General features: G+C 48.7%; 2 protein-coding genes across 10 annotated transcripts in view; one reads left to right on the top strand and one right to left on the bottom strand.

Moving 5' to 3' along the window:
* The window catches only part of LOC105838656 (neither inactivation nor afterpotential protein G), a 102,079-nt gene that overhangs the window by 15,786 nt on the left and 64,546 nt on the right, over positions 1 to 21,747 (bottom strand). Inside the window, exon 1 of one of the 9 annotated variants that reach the window (XM_036289857.1) lies at positions 2,563 to 2,703. The exons of the other annotated variants lie outside the window; for them this stretch is intronic. The gene's annotated coding sequence lies outside the window, so the exon portion shown is untranslated. Of the gene's footprint in view, positions 1 to 2,562; positions 2,704 to 21,747 lie in introns of those variants that run through there. 9 annotated transcript variants of the gene reach the window in all.
* Positions 11,236 to 21,747, top strand: part of LOC105838666 — a 69,106-nt gene continuing 58,594 nt past the window's right edge. Inside the window, exon 1 of the mRNA XM_012684385.3 lies at positions 11,236 to 15,968. The gene's annotated coding sequence lies outside the window, so the exon portion shown is untranslated. The remainder of the gene's footprint in view (positions 15,969 to 21,747) is intronic.

The following is a 21,747-nucleotide window of genomic DNA, read 5'->3' as shown; positions in this document are numbered from 1 at the left end:
GTCGCGGTTCTTCCCCAAGGGATGAACAAGGGATTCGGTTCACACGTCCAGAAAGTTCACGATTAGCTCGATATCTCAACAATACGGTCGTGATTTGCGACAGTGTCGTAGCGCCGACTATTATTTACATCAAGCGTCTTTCATCTCTGTTTCTCTTAATTTGGACCCGCGTGCGGCGAGCAGACAGACTTCGAGACCGCTCGCCTACTTCGGGCTCACTCGCTCTGATCGGGCCAGATAGGGCAGCGCGATCACCTGGCCACTCACGACGATAATGAATAAAGGAAAAACGTCGTTTCCGAAAGCAGCATACCTATTACTATCTCCACGGGAGAGGATGCAACCTACCGGAGAGAGATGAATGTTTGACATTCCTGTCGCAGCCCCTGTGACGAGGCTTCTGGTTACTAGACGGCACAGGATCAAATTAAAGGATAGAGCTAATTAGCTCTGTAGCGCAAATTAAAAGTAACATTATATATAAAAGTTACGTTACTACATTTAAATGCATTTATACTTTTTTAATTTGTTTGATTGTTTCGATAATTTGTATTCTTTTGTATCTTACTTTTCAATGTTGAAACATCACTCTTTTTAATTTCTATTTTTCAATCGTTATCTTTCTCACGAGGAATTTTTATATTTACCCCCTGCTTTCTTTGTTGTTATGTCAAGGGACTGTATATTGTGGAGGATATAATGGGCGCATTCTAGCGCGCGTGTGCGCTTTCGCTTGCCTTCACCGATGCATCGTCTCTTAGGCGTGCGGCGTCGCATTCGAGCGCTGTCGCCGACGTCATTTAAACGGATTAGATGGGATCTCCGGGACGATTGAGTTTCCTCGAACAAGTTGGCGTTTGGATTATCCGCGGCCGACGAACATAAAGATGGTGTCGAAGCGATAGATTCGCTTGTTTGCACACCGCCGACGTTGTCTATTGTCCCGATCAATGCCGGTTAATGTCATCTTAGATCTTAGATCCCGTTCGAAATAAGATTCGAGATCCGCCTGTATATACATGATCGACCAGAAAAATATTTAGAAAGATTCGTTCAAGCCAGACTCCCAGATTTTCTGGAAACAATCGGAGCTCGTCTATTCTCGATAAACATCGAATAGAAATAATCACGCGCGCGAGCATCCGTCTAATTGTAATGTCTAAATATTTTAATAGAATCGCGATAGTCAGCCTTAACACCGTCTTGACCCGAGTCGTATCTCGCTCAGTCGACGTTACGTTCGATTCAAAGTGCGTTGATACATTAAACATGAAACATTGTTTCAAAAGCGTAAACGGAGGAAGGAACGCATACTCCGACGTAAGAGAGTGCCGGACACTTCGGTGAATCGATATTTTTATGTATATCCCACGCGTATGCTACAAAGATCCTGTCAGTTTTTGGTTTTCAGATCGGTGCATCGGAACGTAGCTTTCTGTTAAACGAGTGACGTGAACCCGCATTTCATTCGTATACACGAGCCGAGCGCAACGAGCCAAGCGCAACGACCGAATATTTCCGAGTACGAATTATCGACGAGTATTATTTCTGTGAATTCCGAGATGTATATATACGAGAGGGATTTTTTCGGCGATCTCGTAAGTCTTTATACAGGCTGCCTCGAAACATTCAATGTAATTATCAGAATAATCGAACAATTGTTCTTTATATCAAATAAGTGATCGATTGTCAAGATTGCTTACGACGTATTTACAACGCTGTTACAACTTTTGTATTTGCATAAGGTGTGACATCATCATCGTACAAGCGTGAGGTATTAACAATTAGTCAATCGTTAAGTCGCTTAACACGGGAGATACTACGGGAGATAGTGTGTATTGCGCAAACAGTCGTGAATTTGCATTACGCTTAATTTATGCAAATTGAAGCTAAAATGAAGAAAAAATGTGAAAGTAATTAGCCCGTCTCCAACTTAATTATCATCAGGCGGCTCACTTTATGGTACGGTGCAAAGGAGAAGCCAGCTTTCTACGCTTGCGTGAAAAGCTGTGCGATCAGCGGCTGAAATGAATGAAGTGAAACGTGACGCTTGTATACACACACATATTTTAGAGGAAGGTCGCCAATACTGTCGCATAAGCCTAAAGTTCCTTTTATTTCTTGGAAACTAAACATTGTACTATAAAAACTCGATCTGCTTAGATAATTAAAAAATAATAAAAATCTATAGTTCATACGTTTATGGCTCTTTATAAAATCTATTAACCTAATCCAATATTCATAGTATTTGTATAATTTACGAAAAAAATGTTTTACATCGAAGTGAAAGGCTTTTAGAAATCTTTTTTACATTAACTTGTAAATATCCTGTACAAATAATTCTATACAAAAAAAAACTACGGACTCCAGCAAAAGCAGCTCTGTTCGTCATTTTTTCGTTTTAAGGTAAAGGTTAATCTCAGGGTCTCTCGAGGAATCTTAGCGTTTCGATGAATGATAATAGATTATTGTCAGCCACCCAGGAAGAGAGAGAAAAAGTGAGAGAGAGACTCACTGTGAACTAACTGTTAACGCTAGCAATACTCTCGTCGGACAACGTACCTCGCGGTGGACGTCAACGTAAGAGGCCCTCGATCACGTTAAAGTCAAGAAACGCCGGTGCGCACGTCGCCTTTCCTCCATCAAGCGACGACCGACGTCTCAGCATGATATTACGCGATCGTATTTCGTACATTCGTTCCGTCCCGTTCTCACGAGTAGTCAGGAACACGTGGCGATCGACGGACGAATTGCGAAAGAAGAGAGTACGTCGGGGCCGTGAAATCACGGATTAAAAACTTGAAGAGCTCCGTGGAAGCGTCGCGATATCGAAAACTAAAAAAAAAAAACACACGCAATTACAATCTTTATTAAACATTTCCGTGTTTGTCGATCGGTTTTCCAAACGCAAAATAAAAAAATCGGTCAAGTCGCTTATTATTTAAAGTTTTTACATTGATATTTTGTAAAAAAAAAAAAGGAAGCTACGAAGTTTCTATCGACGGGTGGTCATTCGTTTTTCTTCCCCTTCCTCATTACGTTTTTACGATCGAGATACGGCCGATGATATACTAATGCGAGAACAGTAAAGTTTATGGCGGCGGCAGCGGCAGTGGCGGCGATCACCCTGTCGCGATGGAATTATGTAAACTTATGTAGCCGCACGTACGACACGGCACGTATTTACCGCCCGGCTCCCACGGGAGGCCGGGGATTGGTAGCCGGCTCTCACGGCTCATCCTTCGCACCTCCGTGCGCGTCCCTCTCTTCTCGGGAGGGAGCATCTCGTGGAAATCCACTTTGTCAAGGCGCGAGTCGTTTCGAGCCATGGGCCCGCGCGATGGAGAGAAAGAGAGAGGAAGCCTTTTTTACAATCTGATACATTATGGGGTACCGTGTACCATTAATTACCGGGACAAACAAACGCCGGCAAATTATACGTTCACGCGGCCACTTCACGGCCCCTTATCCGGCATCTTATTGTGAACGCCGTGGTTTATAACGTCGTGGAAAGGGATATCGGGATGCTTTACGGATATCTCCGGCCTCTTTTCGCTCCTTTTCTCCTCGATCCCCGTGGTAGATAGGCATCCGCGCTTCGTAAACACGTTGCCCCGATATGATGGAAGGCGGGGTTTTTAGCATAGGTGTAAACGCGCGACGTCATTAAAAAAAATCCGAGAGGTGGAGGAAGCGGGAGGGAGGGAAAGCTTTTATTTGATAACGCGGATCATGCGCTGCGCATTTGAATATCACATTACCGACCCGGTCCGTCGCCATTAGTCACGCGAGTGGACGTTTGCGATCCTTCCCCCCCCCCCCTCCCCGCGTGAGAATGCGATAATTGCATAGCGCAATATTATCTCAATGACAATCTTAACGGCGTAATTGGGGCGTTGCAATATCCGCGCGCACAACAACTGCCGGCTCCCTAATGGCGGGAGGTTAAGAATTTCCTTTGAATCATCCGGCTGTTAATCGCGATCGTTCCTCGACACCCACGCGTTATTTTTCGCAATACTCTGTGAATCATCGGGGCGCTATGCGCACATTTCGAATGGCCGTGTAATGGCCCAGAGAGGTAAATGCTCGTGAGCGATCGATGGCTTTTCGCGAACGCGCCACACGTGGTGTTAAGCATCGTATCGGCGTCATCGCAGCAGCCGTCGGAGGATCCTGTTTTAAGAGTGCGGTGCGCCGCACCTTCGGACACAAATTTCCATAATTAGAATACGCGCGTGGTGTTTTTTAGCGCGATATATTTTTACACGAACGGCCTGCCGAGTTCTTAAGCGATTCCGCGATTTGCTTTTATATTTCGTGCCCCGGCCAAGGTAGGAACGACCGCCGTTTCCATTTAAATCAGACTTTATCATCTGTAGCCGAAGGAACATCCGGTTGGTCCGGAATACACTCTGCGTATTCACCTCACAGTCTTTCTCTCTCTCTCTCTCTCTCTCTCTCTCTCTCTCTACTCTCTGTTCTCGTTGCGCCACCGGGCGGAATCGTAAGCACGGAATGATCCGTTGTTGAGAACTTGGCTCGGCGAGAGGCTATCGGCCATCTCGGTGCACGGGACCGACCGGTTACAGTTTCCTAGGGGATACAGATGAGTAGGCGCGATGGATACACTGCACAGAACACGCCCGACGCGCTAAACGCGTTCGCGTCCGGACTCGTGTAAACAATTATTCATTCCGAGGTCCGGACTCTCGCCAACCCCCGCTCTTCCCGCTCTTCAGTTTGAAATCCGCCAAAGTGGCGGGGGCTTGAATCATTCCGCGTTGGTGTCTGACTTCCGGTCCCCCAAGTCTCCCACAAACGAGGAAGTATTTAGAGAAGCGCGCGCGTGCTCGCCCTCCACCTCTCGATAACTGTAAATATTTAACGTTTATCGCGCTACCACATTAAATGTTTAAGAGAAACGTACGTGTATTTACAGTGGTGTCGGGTATTTCCCGGAGAAAGAAAAAAAAAGATAAGCAAGACCGGTCAATCAATATTCGATAAAAGAAGCGGCGTAATCTACTTTGCGAAACGATCGCCAAAAAGGCCGACAGGTGACGGGAAACGTAGATCGGGGACGGCGTCGCACGTAGATCGTGTAGACACACGTGAACGCGATAGCCAGGATACGTGGCGCGAATGCGGTATTAAAAAGGATTATTTATCGGCGGAGATCCGTGCGACACAACGAGCGTAACGGGCGGTCATATCCGCGCATTAAGATTCCCGGCGCGCCGGAGGCGAACTCGACACGGAGAAAAAGGGAGGACCGAATTTCTTCGAGACCGCGCCGCGGTCACGGGGAAGACGCGGGGAAGACGTACGGTCGACATCGTCGGGCGATGCGAGAGGAGATGCGACTCCACGACGATTCCCCTCCCTGAATCGAACGGCCGGGAAAATCGGCCGCCGCGGTCCGGGCGGCGAGATGGTTCTCTCTCTCTCTCTTTCTCTCTCTTTCTCGTCTCATAATCCCTCTAATCTCTCCAATCAGGACGCGAGTTCTCCGTTACACGCGTGGCACGTACTACTAATTTATGTCCGTGCCTCGAAAGCGAATACGACGTGGAAGACGCACCGCGGTCTCGGCCGACTTGTTGTTGATGCCTTGAGAAGGGATAGATAATCGCCGAGGCGTAGAAAAATGTCCGACGGAATCACTTTTATCTCAAGAAAGTAGTTATTCTACTTTATAGTTTCAACTCTTCGGGCCAAGCGGTGCAGAATTTTTTTTTTTTCGAAATTCATAGATATAATATTTTACGTTAATAAACTATTATTTGTGTTTCATTCTTTACAACTCAAGAGATCGACATCTGAATGATTTTCTCGTTTTCCTGACAGCATCTGCAATGTCCGTATTCTGCGAGATGCCAAGCTCGAGTCGTAAGTCGATTTCAATTCAGCGCGGACTTTGAGCGTGCTTTCTCGATCGCCAAAGTTATATGCACCACGCGTTGCGCCATATGGAAATCTCTGCACCGTATGCAGCTTTCTTTCACCTAGCAACGAGCATTTGCTCACGGAAACCGCGAAGTGGCGATGCCTCCCCTTCCTCTCGCCTGATCGCAATAAAAACGCGGAAGTTGATGTGCATTAAAATGAGAGAGGATAGAGAGTGCACTTAAGGGATCAAGTGAAGCGTCGACCCAGCACTTGCGTTTGCGTGGGCAATCGACCGTCACGGCGAGTGATTTCGACGAAATTTTGAAAGCCGTAATTGCGGCATGCATTACACGAATTACTCTAGCATCTCTAATTTTATTGTCGAGAGTCAGAGAGTCCGCGCGAGGGCCGTGGCAGGTTTCGCGTCACGTCACGTTCATCTCGCAGACGGGTGCGGATATTCCGCTCCAGTACGCAGGCGCACCCACGCGACGACATGAATTATGCGATTTACGAGCTGATAAAAACGATATATTTCAATACAATGCGACGTGGGGAGGAAGAAACTCGGCCTGCCGTCGTCACTAATCGACCGGATCGTAAAATTAACAACTACCGTTAAGCTGCACTGTCGGCGAGACATATCGACCGGGTCGCCGAAGGTGAAGAAGAAGAAGACGTTTCTCTCTGCGACTGCTCTTCGTAATTCACGATCGGCGCGGCAGAAGAGGAGGCAGTCGGGGCAGGGCAGAGGGCCGGTGGAGGAGAGAGAAGAGGAAGAAGCTTGTAACCGCGCGCGGCGATACAGATTTTTATGGGGGCGTAAATCTCGGTGACGGCCGCAAGAAGCGACTTAGGAATCGTGAAAGGCGCGGCCAATTCCCTAATGATTCTGATTTACCGCCGCCGGTCCGTTCCGATGAAGCCGCCTCGTAACGCGTACCTGAACCCACTTGCCGGGACTTCACAACACGGAACGGAAATCGCGAACGTGGTTTACAAATTACGAAATCTTCCGTTCCGTTTATTCCTCAAACAGAGAACCTTGCGAGAGCGGTTTCAAATGAATCTTACGAAAATTTACAAACACCTCTTTCTGCACGTTAAATAATAGTAAAGTAATTGTAAATGTTTGTTGCTGAAGCGGCAAGAATTGCAATCGCATTACAGAAGTTTTCGTCTCGGCGACAGATGTTCAAGGTATTCCGCTGGACCGCGATCGAGTTGGCATTTCGTTTTATTTCTAGAAATTCTCTCCCGTGTTGTGAAAGTTTCTTGATCGGATGGCGGGAGCCCGCTATAAATTCGAGCATGCGGCAACGAATCTCACGGGAAGCGATCTCGGATATCGGATATCGGACGGGCGACAATGCGTCGGAGATGCTATCTGAAAGGTGCAGGTGTAAATCTTCAGCGGAGGCGACGGTGGTCTCGGGATCGTCGTTTTAAGAGCGCCGGAGATCTGCATTAGCAGATGCTCCAGCTAATAATCTGTCACCGCCGCTCTTCGCCGACGGGCTATTAGGTGGGCGTTTAGGAGCCTTCTCTAATATATTTTCTATCGCATTGTTGCCGAAAAGCTTAGCCGCCGACCGCTAATTCCCATCGCGTTCGCGCTCCAGCGTGAACGATCGTGAGAATTACTTTCACGGGATGCGTCGTTCGATTTTCCCTTGAGAATCCTACAGCATTTCGCGTGTTGCGTAAATGGCATGTAATAATTCTAATATGTATTTTTTTCTACGATCGATAATTACTAATATCAAGTTGAGTTTTCAAGTATGTTTCGCACGCTCAAGATGAGATGATTGTAACAGTCGCTTTACGAATTGGGCGCATTATCTGTGATGAGAAGGATCAATCTGCATACGCGTTGGTGAATCATGGATGTGATCAGGACGCTCGAGACTAATTGTAAGCGAATTCACGCTGGCGACGATTGTTGTTTGCCGCCGCTGCTAAATTTGCGGCGTCCTTTCTGTGACGCCGGCGCCACGCACGTCGTCACGCAAACCCGCCAGCTGAATTCCGTCTTCGTTCATTCCCGATATGTTGCAGCTGAAGCTCGCCGTCTGCGAATGCAACTCGTCATTAACGTCCCCTTGGCTTTTATCATTTCGGTGGCCCGGAGATGAAAAAATATGAGATCACGCTGCGAATGTTTCATTGAAGAAGAAACTTTAAAAAAAGTATCACGAAAAAGAAAAATTGCGAACGTGACGTTTCGCTAAGAACCTCTTGCAATAATTTCATATCAATGGAAAGCAGAAAATTTTTGTTCAGCTATAAAAAAAGATGCAATTTTTATCATGTCGCAGCGACACACTTCTGATTTTTACGCCAATTAAATTGAGAAGAAATGTGATCGTCTACGCTCTCTCTGTCAAGGAAAAAAAAAACACATTCGGATTATCTTTATTTATTGTATGGAGATCAGCCAGCACAGCAAGGAGAACCGGGTATGGTGATGGGTGACGAGCAGGTCGCCCTCGGCGCCGTGGGCTGTTTAATTTTAAGGCATTACGCGCACAGGCGGCAGCCTGGCCGATGCTAAAGGGTTCCCCGGGTCGGTATTTGCCGAGATATTATCGCCAGGAGATAGAGGAAAGGGAGGCGGCAGCCCCTTCGGGGTAACGAGGAGGGCGTGACTCTTTCTCGGAGCTCGGCAAAGAGGAAGAGAGAAGGAGAGCGAGCTCTATGATGCATCCGACACCGTTTCGCGAATTAGCCCCGGTGCTCTCATCATCGCCTCCATCGGTCTGTCGGAAGGCCGAGGAAATCGCTCGGCACCAGAGGCAATAATAAGTTGTTGCCTCGCGTCCCGCGGAGAATACCAACCGCAAGATTGCAGTTGGAATAGGCAGGCGCCGCACAGGAGGACCATGCAATCGCGTGGCGATCGAGCTCGAAACACACGATAAGAACCAACGCCAAGTCTATACGCCGCTGCGGTTTTTAAATCATTCATCCGTTACTCACGTAAAAATTGCGATAAACGTTTTCATATAACGTATACAATAAAAATTTTTAATCATTTCTTAACAATATTCTTAATATTAATTGTTATTGTACGTGTATTAGATAAAGAGCGATATTAATTGGGCCCAAGAACAAAGTCTCGGTCATATCTTCAGGAAATTGTCTTCTCGTTGAAAAAAAAGAGACTCTCTATGCCTAAGGCTGATGGTATTTCGGCCGCCGTGGCAGTTAAAATCTTTAATTATGACGTCTAAAATATGCAACGTGTTTCTGTTCTGCTGCGAACGATCAGATTTCACGTGGTAAGCGTAACCTTTCATTGGCATATCAAAATGATCATCTCCAATTTTAATTTGCGCCTTGAGTGAATAAGGTGCAGGTAAGAGAGATCATCCACCGTATGGCGTACGTCTGACGCATTAATATGCAACAAACATTTTAATTCTTAATTTGATCGGCAGTAATTAATGAAGTCTCCTCTTAGATCAATATGAGTAAGAGCGTATCTTTATTTGCCTATGAGTGTGAAAAATAGTCGTTCTTTGTCGGCAATTGCCGCGAGTCTAAGACTCAATTAATCATTCCGTTAATGCCAAAAAAAAAAAGGAAAGGAGTTTTATTACCGGAGAAATTTCTCGTGTTCTAAATACGTGTCGTCACTTATCGCGTCAAAAACTTCGTGAATGCAAAGATAATAATTTATTTCATAATTATCGTAAATAATGGCGCATGTAACACGCGGCGGCTGATTGTTTCGCTGTACGTGGGTTTGTTTACGTAGATTTTTATTCGTTCTGCGATCGGCGATCTTCTCTCTGAGATAGTTTATCAGCACAAACCGTTATCGGGTTTTATCGTGTTTCATTGTGAGAAAGAAAGAACGAGATTTCGCATTATCGTCCCCGCAATTCTTCTCGGATAAGTATCGTAATTTTTATCTAGCATCTATTGAAAATATCTTGAAAAAAAAATGAATAATATATCTATACGCAGATAGCGTCGCGAACAACAAACATCTCGAGGCGACATGGCGCATCGACGCCGATGATTCGCTCTTCGTACGTGGTGCACGAACGTTATATGCAGTCATCACGGTGCGTTTCGTGAATATTCATGGTTCGATACTTTCGTGGACAACGGCGAAGTCCGAGAAACGAAAATCTCTACGCATGGTCACGTGTTTTCGTCAATATGCAACACTTGGAACGCGATTGCAGTGCATATCAATGTGAAAGGCCTGAGCTCCACATAGTTGCATCGTTTCAGACTTGCTGTTGCATATATCTAAATCAACTGATGTGTGATGCTTTCTAATTCTCAATGTTGTAACTATATACAAGTTCAATAAATAAATAGTCAAAAAGTTAATATTTATTTATTCGACATAATTATATTTTGTTCTTCATTTCCCTAATTCAAAACGGAAGTTTAATTATTTACTACTGACGTATAAAAATAACAACTTTTTATATTACAAATCAGAATACAAATTAATCGAATAATCAGCGCAACGGTGGTGAGATCAAAGTAAATGGGTTGCGATCGATGTTGAAGATTGCAGAGCATCGAGACGGATTCCGGTCGTCGTCCTCGCGCGTTTCCAAGACTTGGGGGAGATTCGATTCGCGTATTTCTTAGCTTCTTTAGCTTTACGTCAACACGTGCGCGTTAACGTACGCTCGCCGGTAGCCAGCAGCCGAGCTAGGTCGTGCACGCCTCGCGAAACATCCGGTGCTTTAAAACGCGGCTCGTGAACCTAACACCCCGTCGAACCTAACACTCCGGGGCGCGGAGAGCCCCGCCGCCGTTTTCCGCCCGGGACGAACGATATACACGCCTCTCTCTCGCACGAGATATCCGCGTTTACTGCGCCGTTCGTGAGCGGCGAGCGTATACTTATCGCGAGTCGCGGGCTCACAGGTGTTAAGTGCATGCCTATCTACGCGGCTAAGTATACAGGCGGCACGCAAGCCCTGCCAAATTAACACGCGAAAGTCACGAATCGCGGCCGGCCTCGCCTTCGATTCTCGAGCCGCTCTTTCGCACGGACGGAATAGATCCCTCACATTGGCTGTTGGCGGAGATGCCTGCGGGTTAAATCGAAAGCTGTAACGCGAGGTCTGTAAACGCATTTAGGTATATACGTTTGGCTCAAGGAAAGATCGCAGAACAGAAGCTTATTTCTCAAATCGCCGTTATACATATGTAGGTCCTCCTTCTCAAAACTCGACTTTTTCTTTTTAGAATGGCGTTTTCGAAACCTCGAACCGTTGCCGCGTAAGAAACGTCTTTGGGAGCAGAAGCGCAGGAGTAAAATCGGCAGGACCCGTAAATTCCGCGTGGTGGACGTGTCCGTTCCTGGAACAAGAGCGTCGGTAATTGAAGCGGACGCAATCGGGAGAACTGAGGTGCCGAAACGGGTCCTAAACGAGTTCCAACGATGAGATAAGGACCCCGTAATACCGGGCGAGATCGATCGGCGCGCGCGCGCACACGCGCATATGTATAGGAAGGAAGTCTCGCCTTGGGCAGTGTCATATTTTACGACTCATTTTGCTATGTCCTTTCTCGCACCTCGGCATCGTGTCCTCAAACTCGCACTCGGATACTTGACGGCGTGAGTCCCGGCGACGCCTCTCGATCGCTCACGCGATGTAACTTTTTGCCCGTATTTCGTTCGCGCTAAGGACCGTCATAATTCCAGAAGTAAATGCGCATAAATCAGTTCGTAGGACGCGAATACACACCCCAGCTTTCAACGAGGGTCTAACACGTTGGGCGACGTCGGTGATAATTTTATAGATGCGCCAACGAAGATTACGCCAATCTCTCTTGCGGCAGTCCCGAAGGTGAGATAAGCGAGAGCGTGCAATAACCGATCACGTAAATATTCTCGATACCTCTGCGAGTTGCAAGGCAACTTGTCGATTTTTTATATTTTCATTGTCAGTATGAAACTACACCGTCCCCTCGTAAAGGACAAATACGCGCGCGACAGAGTACAATTATCCGACAATATCCCTGGACCAGTCATCAACTGGCGCGTCCGCTGCAAGTGGATAGACCTCTTCATAGCGAGCGAGTATCAGCTTCTCGGGAGACGTGGGTTAAGTTTAACGAAAATTAAATCTCGCGTAATTTCGCCGCAATTAAGCGCAGACCGGTAATTTGCGTGCCTCTACGTAGCAATCTTTTAGCGAGTATTTTTAGCGAGCGCGAGCGCGAGAGCGAGAGAGATCTCGGTTTCAGGTTCAAGGAGATAAGCGGAGATCTCGCGAAGAAATAAGTAGTTTAAGACGGTTCGCGTGGCCGGAGATTGGTCTGACGCTGACGTCGTTCGCCACCGGGAGTGGGGCAGGGCATTTTACGCTCTGGATGTTGATGCATCGTGTACCCACAGGTGCATCCCGGCCGCTCGGACGGAGCGCGTCGAACCTGGCGGTTCCGTGTCAGGGAAGACACGACGCGTCGGTTTGTCGTGCGGTTTTGCGTGTATCGGAAATGTTATCGACGCGGTGGATTCCAAGGTGCGAGCGCGTCGATGCTATCGCGGATAATCGATGTGCGAAGTTAATTCGGTGACCCGGAGAATCGGCTAGGGCGAAAACAAACCTTCCCGCTTGGAATCTCGCGATTCTTCGAGGCAATTTTCAGGAGAGAAATCGCATCACGCTGAACGAGTGCTTTCGATCCATCGGTTCGGAAGATTCAGGATGCCCTGGAAGATGTTACTATCGATGGTCGTGTGTTTTATATTTTACATTAACCGTGCGTTACTTGTACAAGTACCCGTCACTCGAAGATAGAAGAATGATTTTACAGAAACTTTCTGTTCGCGATAAGTGAGACCCGACATGGATGTGTAAGCAGAAACGATAAAAAAAAAGAAATTATAGATTGCTACTTGTTTGAAAGTATTCATAATCGTAGCGCAGATACTGGCAAAAAATAAATATCCAACGTCGTTAACATACATATCGTTCCGCGACAACGAAGTGATGAACTTGACTTTCAAATCGTGTAGAAAGCCGGGTTTCGTCAAAGCATAATAAAAGTCGCACAGACTTTTCCGACCGGACTCAGTTACAATATTGTCGTTGCTCAAGTTACGAGTAATCGTGCTCCGAGCTACGTACGCGGGGAACGGACATTGCTCATTAATCCCGCGTCGCACCTCGAGAGAGGGTAGACGCGGGTCCAAGCGTATAGGGACCGAAGGAAAAAACTCGCTTGTTATTCGCGTGCCGGTGTGCGTCGGGATCCCGTCCCCGGCACTCACCGGGGGGATGCCGGGCATCCCGACGCGATGGTGGGGAAGAACGACGGCGGTGCGGGGCGGGGAGAGCGGGAGCGTGCGACGTGCCGGGCTTTGGGGTTCCGTCTGGTGGTGGTGCCGGCGGTTCGTGAGAGGAGCCGACTGATCGAGCCGATGCGCTCGTGTCGCGCCGTGGCGAGAGAGCACACATCGCACTCGCAACGCGCGCAAGGCGGCCACACGCTCGCTCGCTCGCTCGTTCGCTCGTTCGCTTACTCGCTCGCGCCGCGCCGCGCCGCCAGTCTAGTCAGCGGACGGTCGTCGTTGCGGTGCTCTCACGCGAAGTCTCCGCCGTATGGCCATGCGTCGCCCCGTCGACCTGGTCACGATCATCGCAGGAGTACACATCGTCGATCGCCGAGTCGCCAATCTCCGGGCGCGCGCGGGGACGAGCGGCAAACGCCGCGCGGCTCACCCCGAGCGGAACAGCAGGCGGGACGCGTCGCCGAGCGCGTCGAGAGACGCAAAGTCGCCTCGTCCTTACGAAGGAAGGCTCTCACCTGACCTGAAGTCGATCGTGAACGCGCGCATTGCTGGGTGTTCCGCCGCTTTACGAGGGGAGTCAGGGAGAGAGGACCGTCGCCTGGCTAAAGTAACTTTTGCCCCGTCGCGACACGCTCAGCATCCCCGAGAGATCGGCGCGCCGCACGCGGCACACAAGCGGGCGGGAGGACTCTGCCTATCGCCACGTTGCCTCGGCCGAAGCGAGTTAGTGCTACTCCCGATTTCCGCGCGAGTGCCTCACCTGGTCGAGGACGGTTCGCCGCGCGATCGTCGTACAGGTTCCGATTTCGCGACGTGTCGAATTCCGCGCCGACGAGACGGCCAGTGATATTTCGCCGAACGAGCGAAAACAACAACGGAGGAGATTCACGAAGGGATAGTCGAAAAGGATAGTGCGAGTCTCGTTTTCAATATCTAATCCGATAGCGGACATCGTTCGTAGGATCTGTCGAGTGACACGCGTCGTAATTATCGTGGTTCGACCAGTTTGACGTCTTGCGACCGCGAGAAGAGAGACTCGGCGCCTCTACGACAGGATAGTTTTCGTTTTTTTCTCGCGCGTTAACGCGTTATTGCTGCCGCTGCTGGCTGCTGCACGCCGAACACCGCAACACCGTGAGGGAGAAGCGGCGCGAACGCTCGCTCTTTGCCATGATTACGTAAACGGGCGCCGACGGTCGTTGCGCGCTGGACCGATCGCAGAGGTGGTTTTCTCGCGGGAGGAAGTGAAGGAACGGGACGCCGAGATCGGCGGCGCCGAAAAGGAAAGAAAACGCCGCGGTGCCGCGGGAGACACGTGTCCATTATCGGCGATCGAGAAAATCCTGTCCTACCTCCGACGACGACGATTTCTCCGACTGGTACTGCGGAAAAGCCGCGTAAGGAGGCGAATATACTTACGATCTCTGGAACGATGCGTGATCTACCGTCGACCGCCTCTCGGCGCGGTTTTGTGCCAGCGACCAGCCGGGCGTCGACGTAGCGCGTCGTCGAGCGTTTGGCATTCGCCATATTTTATCGTCCTTCCTCCCTCCTTGCGAGGACGAAAACGATAATACGACGAGGGAGGACAACGCTCGTTGTCGAGGCCGCGGGACATCAGACGCTGAGACGGTGATCGGAAGGAAGTAGTAACGCGTACAGTCCTCTTCTCCTGATTGCGCGGGACCATCTCATATATCTCTACGTAATGCGCGTAAATTATGCGCCTCGCGTTTCTCTCTCCGAAGGAACGGAAACTAGAGGCAAAAGAAGAAGAAGAACGAGCGAGAGGCGCGTTTGCACTCCGAGATAACTCCGCCTGTTGCGCTTCCTTCGAACCTACGATCTTCTCGCGGTGAGAGAGCCAAGTACGGTTCGTGCGGACTTCGACCACGGCACGCTCGATGGTGCCATCCGCGGCTGGTTGTCAACGTGACCAATTCACGTGATCAAACGTACCCCGCGGATTATGTATTTGCGTAACGCTGTTGGCCACGTGTGTCCCGTCGCGTGTGTGTAAGTGTGCCATGCCGGCCGCCTCGCCTTTGAAATTCGTCCAGGAGGCCGATCTTTCGTGATCCATGCGATTCGGGGAAGCCCGCGGGGACGCCCGTCTTGCGATCTTCTCGGAAGCTTGGGAGAACGGCCACGCGATAATTATGCGCTCCGACGGGGGATACACCGCGTCGATGCAACGTGAGAGAGCATTTTTCAGACTGGCGTCAAGAGTGAATGGAGGTCGCGCATGAAGATTTGAGAACGGCGAAAGTCAACCGAGGGCGCAACTTCGAGGCGAAGCGCGATTTTCTCATTTTCGACTTTAGATTGCCCGGCGTCGCGACGACGAGGACGACGAGGACGACGAGGAGGAGGAGGAGGAGGAGGAGGATCATCGCGGAGTGACATTTCTCTCCTCGCGAAACGTCCGGTACCGTTATCCGAGCTCGCACGCGCGCGCGCTTGAGAATCCATTTGCTTAGATCTCTCGAAAGCAAACCCGTCGACAATAATATCTCGAGGAGTGTACACGTCGAGTAACTCGCGCGACGGCTCGCTCTTTTTCACTTCACACGAGCCGCTCGCGCACAAATACTCCGGATCGCTCTCCACGTCTGGCCGGATCTTTTTGTTCGAGCTCTTCCGGCTAAAGATTCTTCGAGAAAATCGTGAGGATTCGTCCGGAGGGAAGCTCCAGCGTCCGTGCTCTTGCTGCCGTGCAGAAACCGAACGCTTCGATCTTGGGAGGTGGCCTTTGAGTTGCAGTTGCGCAGGAATCCCCTACGTTGCCTCCGCTCCGGTAAGTGGTTTTTGAAGAGAAATTACGCGTGAATGCGATCGAGTACGACATCGAGTACAACATCGAAAGCGTTTGCACGCATGTCAATCTCTGGAAAAATACGCGAACGTGACATATCCGACACGTGAATTGAATATATGCTGACATATTTCTCTTAATTATTGTATAAATTAAGAGTAAAGTGGCGATCGATATGTATCTAATTCTTACAGTCGTGTGAAAATATTTTTGCGATAATTATTCCGCCGCCAGGATTTGCAGAATCGTTGACAGGATAATTTATTAATTAATCACCGCCGCCGCCGTCGCGACCATCGAGTCGCGCCGTTAATTTTTCGCGCCGCGTGTCGAAATTAACATAATCAAGCGTACGCGCTAGGTACGCAGCATATTCCGAGCTAGTCTCGGGTAGATAAGGAAAAAAAGGGAAGGCAAAAACGCGAGAAACGCGATATTCTTGCATAAGCGCGTGAGAGGCTTTATCTTAACGTCATCGGCCGCGTGCAGCGCAAACAATTTGAGGGAGACGTTCAACCTTAACGATGCACCGCATTTCGATGATCGTCGTGTAATAATCATTGCGCGAAATAATAAGTCCTCGTGCGCGTCGAGCGTGAGATGAAAGAAGCGAGGGACTGAGAGGGAAAGTGGTCAGAGATATGCGAAAGAGCGAGAGAAAGGTACACGAGGTGTATCCAAAGCTGCGTTTGAACTGCGTGCACATTTCTGTGCAACAATACATTGATATAATAAACTTTTAACAGTAATTTATCTGTTGAATATATAACAATTTTATCTTTTTTTTTTCTCAACTCCTATTCTTTTTATTTATTGTTAGGATTAGATGGTGACTTTTAACTTGATTAATCCTAATAAATTTGTCTGCTTCACATTACAGTTGTTTTAATTTATATTAATACTGATGTCAATTTAGCTTTAAAAAATTACAAATTTCTAATTTCATATAAATAATAGTTTTCAAAATTAAGTAAAAAATTAATCATAACTTTTTGACTGCGCGTTTTTTTCATGCAACCTTCAATGTAACTAAAATTAATTTTATAAGTAAAATAACTTTATAAGTAACTGTGATTCAGTCTAAAAAAAATATTAACTTACCCAACCTTATTTATCGTATTTGCGTAAAAGAGAATACGGTCGAATGAAATTATCCTGTATAAACGATGCGATCACGAAACGTGAGATCGTAAATCGTGGTTGCACCGTTTCGCGGGATACGCCCTGTTAACTCGCGGGTTAAACGGCATAATCCGCCCACGTTTCGGGGTGAACAACGTTCCTCTCGTTCGCTCCTTACTCCTCTCACCTCCCCCTCTCCTCTTTGGAATCGGTACGCAGAATCGGGGGAGGAGATCGTGTTCGACCTCTCGTCGATTTCCGATCGGGTTAAGCAAACATCGGATCGGTTCTCACCTCTATCGCGATAATGGCTGTAATTTCGGCAGCTTCCCGGACCCCCCACCTCCATTCTTACCTTCCCCCTTTCCTCTCGATTTCACGTACGCGCAGATTGCAGAGGCCGATCGCGGCGGATTTGATTGCACGGCGCGCGACCGTCGATTTATTAACGCTCTGAGCGCTCGGCCTTCCTCCTCCCACCTGCACCCGCGCCGATCTCACGAAGCGAAGTAAAATCGCCTTACCCCGAGGTAACATTCTTAACGTCCTCCTCTCTCGCGAAATATAGTCAACGAGCTTACTACGCGTGACGGCACTTCGTGCCCGCCGCATTTCCATCGTCGTCAAGTGTGCTGGTTACGGAGGGCTCAAAGCACGCGCGCGGTACCATGTTGAATCCGTTTTATCCCCAATAATAATAAAGCGACGTATCAGCCACTCACCGATTTTGCGGTGACCGTATTATTAATCGCCGCTGTCCGCGACGCAAATGACTGGCCATCCATTAACTCCGCATTTTGCTATTGGTTTTGCACGACGCGGGGTGGTCCACCTCCGTGCGCGTGCACGTGTTGCATGCCCCTGGATCAGTTTCCCTTCTACGTGCCTATGTACGTATAACAATCTAGCCGCGATTGCCCGCGAGAGACCGGCTACATTGCACACTCTGTTGTGCAATGAAGTGCACATCCGACATGCGCTCGCGTCTGGACGTCGACTTCGATGAGCGTCATCCGGCAGAGGGATCGCAGAGATGAACGACGATGCACGTTTTCCGCGCAACATGTTACCACGTGTCAATGGCGGCTTTCAGAAATTTTTTTTATCCGCTCTGCGCGAGCAAGTGACACACGTCGCTCGTCTCTTTCACTTCTAAACCGGTATTACCTCCCTCGTACAAAGTGGGATGCGCGTGAATACGAACACGATACGTCGTGACGAGCCAAAGCGAGTAAGTCACTTTTTTCTTACAAAACGTTTCACTTTCAAATCCCGTTAATCCGTTCGCTATTGTGGTTTAAGATTGTTCTCGATATCAGCGTAAAAAAAAATGGATTATCGGAGAATCGCATATATAGGTTTCAGAAAAAAGCGCTACATGTCTCAAGCTAAGTTTTATCAAACTACTCGACAGATATGTATGTGTCATTCGCAGCGGTTTTTCGAAATATCTGGCTAGAATTGCGCGATATTGTGTATAAGCAGTGTTTACTATTATCTACATAAAATTATGCATTAATTAGATAAAGAAGTATATTAATTAAAATGCATATTAACTTTATCTTAGAAGTCTGATCCTTTTCAAATTATCTTAGGTAGTATAATATAATATGTGTACAAGAAGTATGTCCTTAGGCTTCCAAGTTACCGTTTATTCTAACAGGGGAGTTTTTCAAACTGATAAAACCAAATGTAATTTTATCGTTTATCTAAATAGATTCAAATTAAAACATCTTTATCTTATCTGAAACGTTTACATGATTTATCTTATCTTTAGCTAGTTTTAAGTTACCTAAACGCTGTGTGTAAACTGTCGCTCGAAATGCTTTGTATAACGGAGAGACGCTCTCGATAAGTGAGAAATGTACTAATATAAATATAATTGTACGAAGAGATAACAGAGTCATCCGAGGCAATCAACGCGATTCGCGCTGCAATCTCCACTCGATCGCGTTATAATTAGCGACTCGAATATACGTTTCATCTTCCCTTTTTTTTTTTTGAAGCGACAAGAATTTTATCGTTGCAAGTCAGAGCGCTGATCGGAGGAGGGCGAGGCGTTATTCTCGACTCATGGCCTTCGTTAAGTGACACAGTGACAGCGCAGATTCCGCGACGTTTTTCATCCCGGCGTAATTATTAATTACGCTTTTCCCTCGGTTACATCGGTGAAGCACAATATTGATCGACGCCAATCGCGGGATCTCCATTAGGCTCATATCAGACTACGGACTGAAATTAAATTGAAATTTGACCAATCGGGATAAAGCTGTCAAAACTCTAGATTAATTTACTTGCTCTGATTAGTTGGATTTCAATCCGTAGTCCTGATTCGGGCTCTAGGGATGAGATATCCAAGTACAGTACACGGTTTGTTTAGCCACGTCCGTCCGCACAGCCGAAAACATGCACGCGCGTATTAAACGCGCGGGGGTGGGGATTAGCTGTGAATGAAACTAACCGCCACGCGCAGCGTCTGAATGGGCAATCGTCCGCCGCCGCGGGGAGAGTGTGCGAGTGTATTTCCGTTCGTGTTTATAGGCCGGGGATGCTGTCGGGACATTTGAAACGTAGCAGATCCGCGGCGCCGTAGCGGATCCGAGGGTGGCTAGGACCGCAGTTACGCAGCGAGTAACGATCGAGAACGAACGCGGGAAAGGGGATCCTGCTCGCCGACTGTCTTCGTACAAATAACGACTATTTTCAGCCGCGCTGCTCGTGCGCGCGTGACGCTTCGTCGTACGTAGGAAATTTATGTGCGGCTGGATGACGACGACGTCAAGGGTCAACCGCTAAACAGCCGATTCTCGTCGCTCGCGCGGCCATTATTCGCCGGCTGTCGATTTTCTTTCGTACGTCGCCGTCGCCCGCGGGGAACATCGATCTCACGGGCCCGATGACAAACGCCTCGATGGAGATATACGTTAAAGCCCACGTCGTACGCGTCGTACGTGCGCCTCCTCGTTGTTCCCATCGAGAAATGATGATCCTACGCGGAGTAATATACGGCGCTTTCAATAGAGACATCCCCGAGAGACGGACGCACCTGTATTCTTTCGCGAGCGCCCACGCGGGCGCCGCGTCTCGTCAGGACACGGGAGGGTGAGGCGCGGAGAATGGTTGCCTTTTATCTGCGGAATGTGTGCTCGATAACTCGACGCTCGTCCGATAATGTTCCTCAGAGTTTCGCGGAGGCGAGACCGGCGGTATCTCTCTCTTTTCTTCGCTGCATCCCTCCAAGATACAGAAAAAGGTTTGTGTTATCGGGGGAAAAAATCGGGAAAACGATCATCGCGAGATATCGACTGCTAATTTTTATTGGTCTTTCAACATGTATCTGTAAGATTCTTGCGGAAACGTATTATCTCTTATTCGCGAGATTGATAATAATCTTCCCCGGCGTTTCGCAGGCACGCGATTGTGTCGGTGATTTTTCTCGGCGCGTTAAACGGTTTACGTCACAACCGGGAAACTCGAGGCGGCCGGTCTCGATCGCGTTCGATAAGCGAGGAGCGTAATCCACCGTTCACATTCTCTCTACCAAACAGATTTTGACATCTCTCCAATCTGGATGTACCGTGGGAAATCGCGACGCTCGGCGCGCAGATCGCGGCATTCGAGAGAAAGTTACGAGAGCGCGGCGCGAATACGAGTTCCTCTTTCCCCTCTTGACGAAACCGCCGACGATCGTCAAAAGGCCGATTATCGATTATCGTATCGGCGGAACCGGCCAGATCGGGCTTACGGTACCGTTCACCTACCGTTACCGGCACACGCCGTGGACCAATGGCGCGGCGCGAGCCCGTCGATTGGTCGATCGCGACGCAATTAACGAGATAAATTTACCTACGAGGTGGCACGACCGGTTGCGGAGGCCGCGATCGAAATCGCGCCGCGCCGGTCTGGCGATTCGCGACGGCGGATTCGCCGCGGCCGCGATAATTACGCGCGTCGCTAAGCCGATCGACCGAAATAGCCCTTTGTAGGGCCCAGGATTAATCAGTCACGCCGCGTGCCGCGCGTGACAGACAGACCGACCGAGCTGTCCGTCTCTCGCGCGCGAAATTCCGTCGCGCTTTCGTCGCGGCTGCTTATCCGCCTTAACGTTTTTTAAGCCGACAAGCGTGCGCCCGACCGCGAGGCATGCGGCGAATTTGCACGGCTCACCCTGAATGATCGCGCCCCGCGAATGAATCACGGACGTCGGCTAAACGCGCACGTCGTACGAAACGAACGACTCTCGGGTTTTAGCTTGGATTTTTGGAGACGCCTCATTAGAAGTGACAAACCGCACGATCTAATTCCACAGGCATTTTCATGGCCTCGGATCGAAAAGGTGCATTTGCTTCGATAACCGGATCGCGCATCATCCCCCTCGGATTTTTTTACTTTTCCTATTTGAGGGACGGAAAGTGCGTCGAATCGTTCGCGCGATTTATCCTGTTTGGAAGTTTTATTTAATTTTTGTAAGGACGCGCCGGCGAGTTCGTACGTACGTGTTCAACGCTTTTGACGTCTCGTTATTTCGCAGGAAGCAATGTATCATTGCTCGCGACGCACTTCCTGAATCCCTATGATCCGCTCGTCAACAATGGTGCGATCTCGACGTCGAGATAAGTTATAATTGCGCGCGTAAGAA

Source organism: Monomorium pharaonis, chromosome 7, assembly GCF_013373865.1.
Source record: "Monomorium pharaonis isolate MP-MQ-018 chromosome 7, ASM1337386v2, whole genome shotgun sequence".
Classification (NCBI taxonomy): domain Eukaryota; kingdom Metazoa; phylum Arthropoda; class Insecta; order Hymenoptera; family Formicidae; genus Monomorium; species Monomorium pharaonis.
This window is presented reverse-complemented; position numbering and strand designations above follow the sequence as displayed.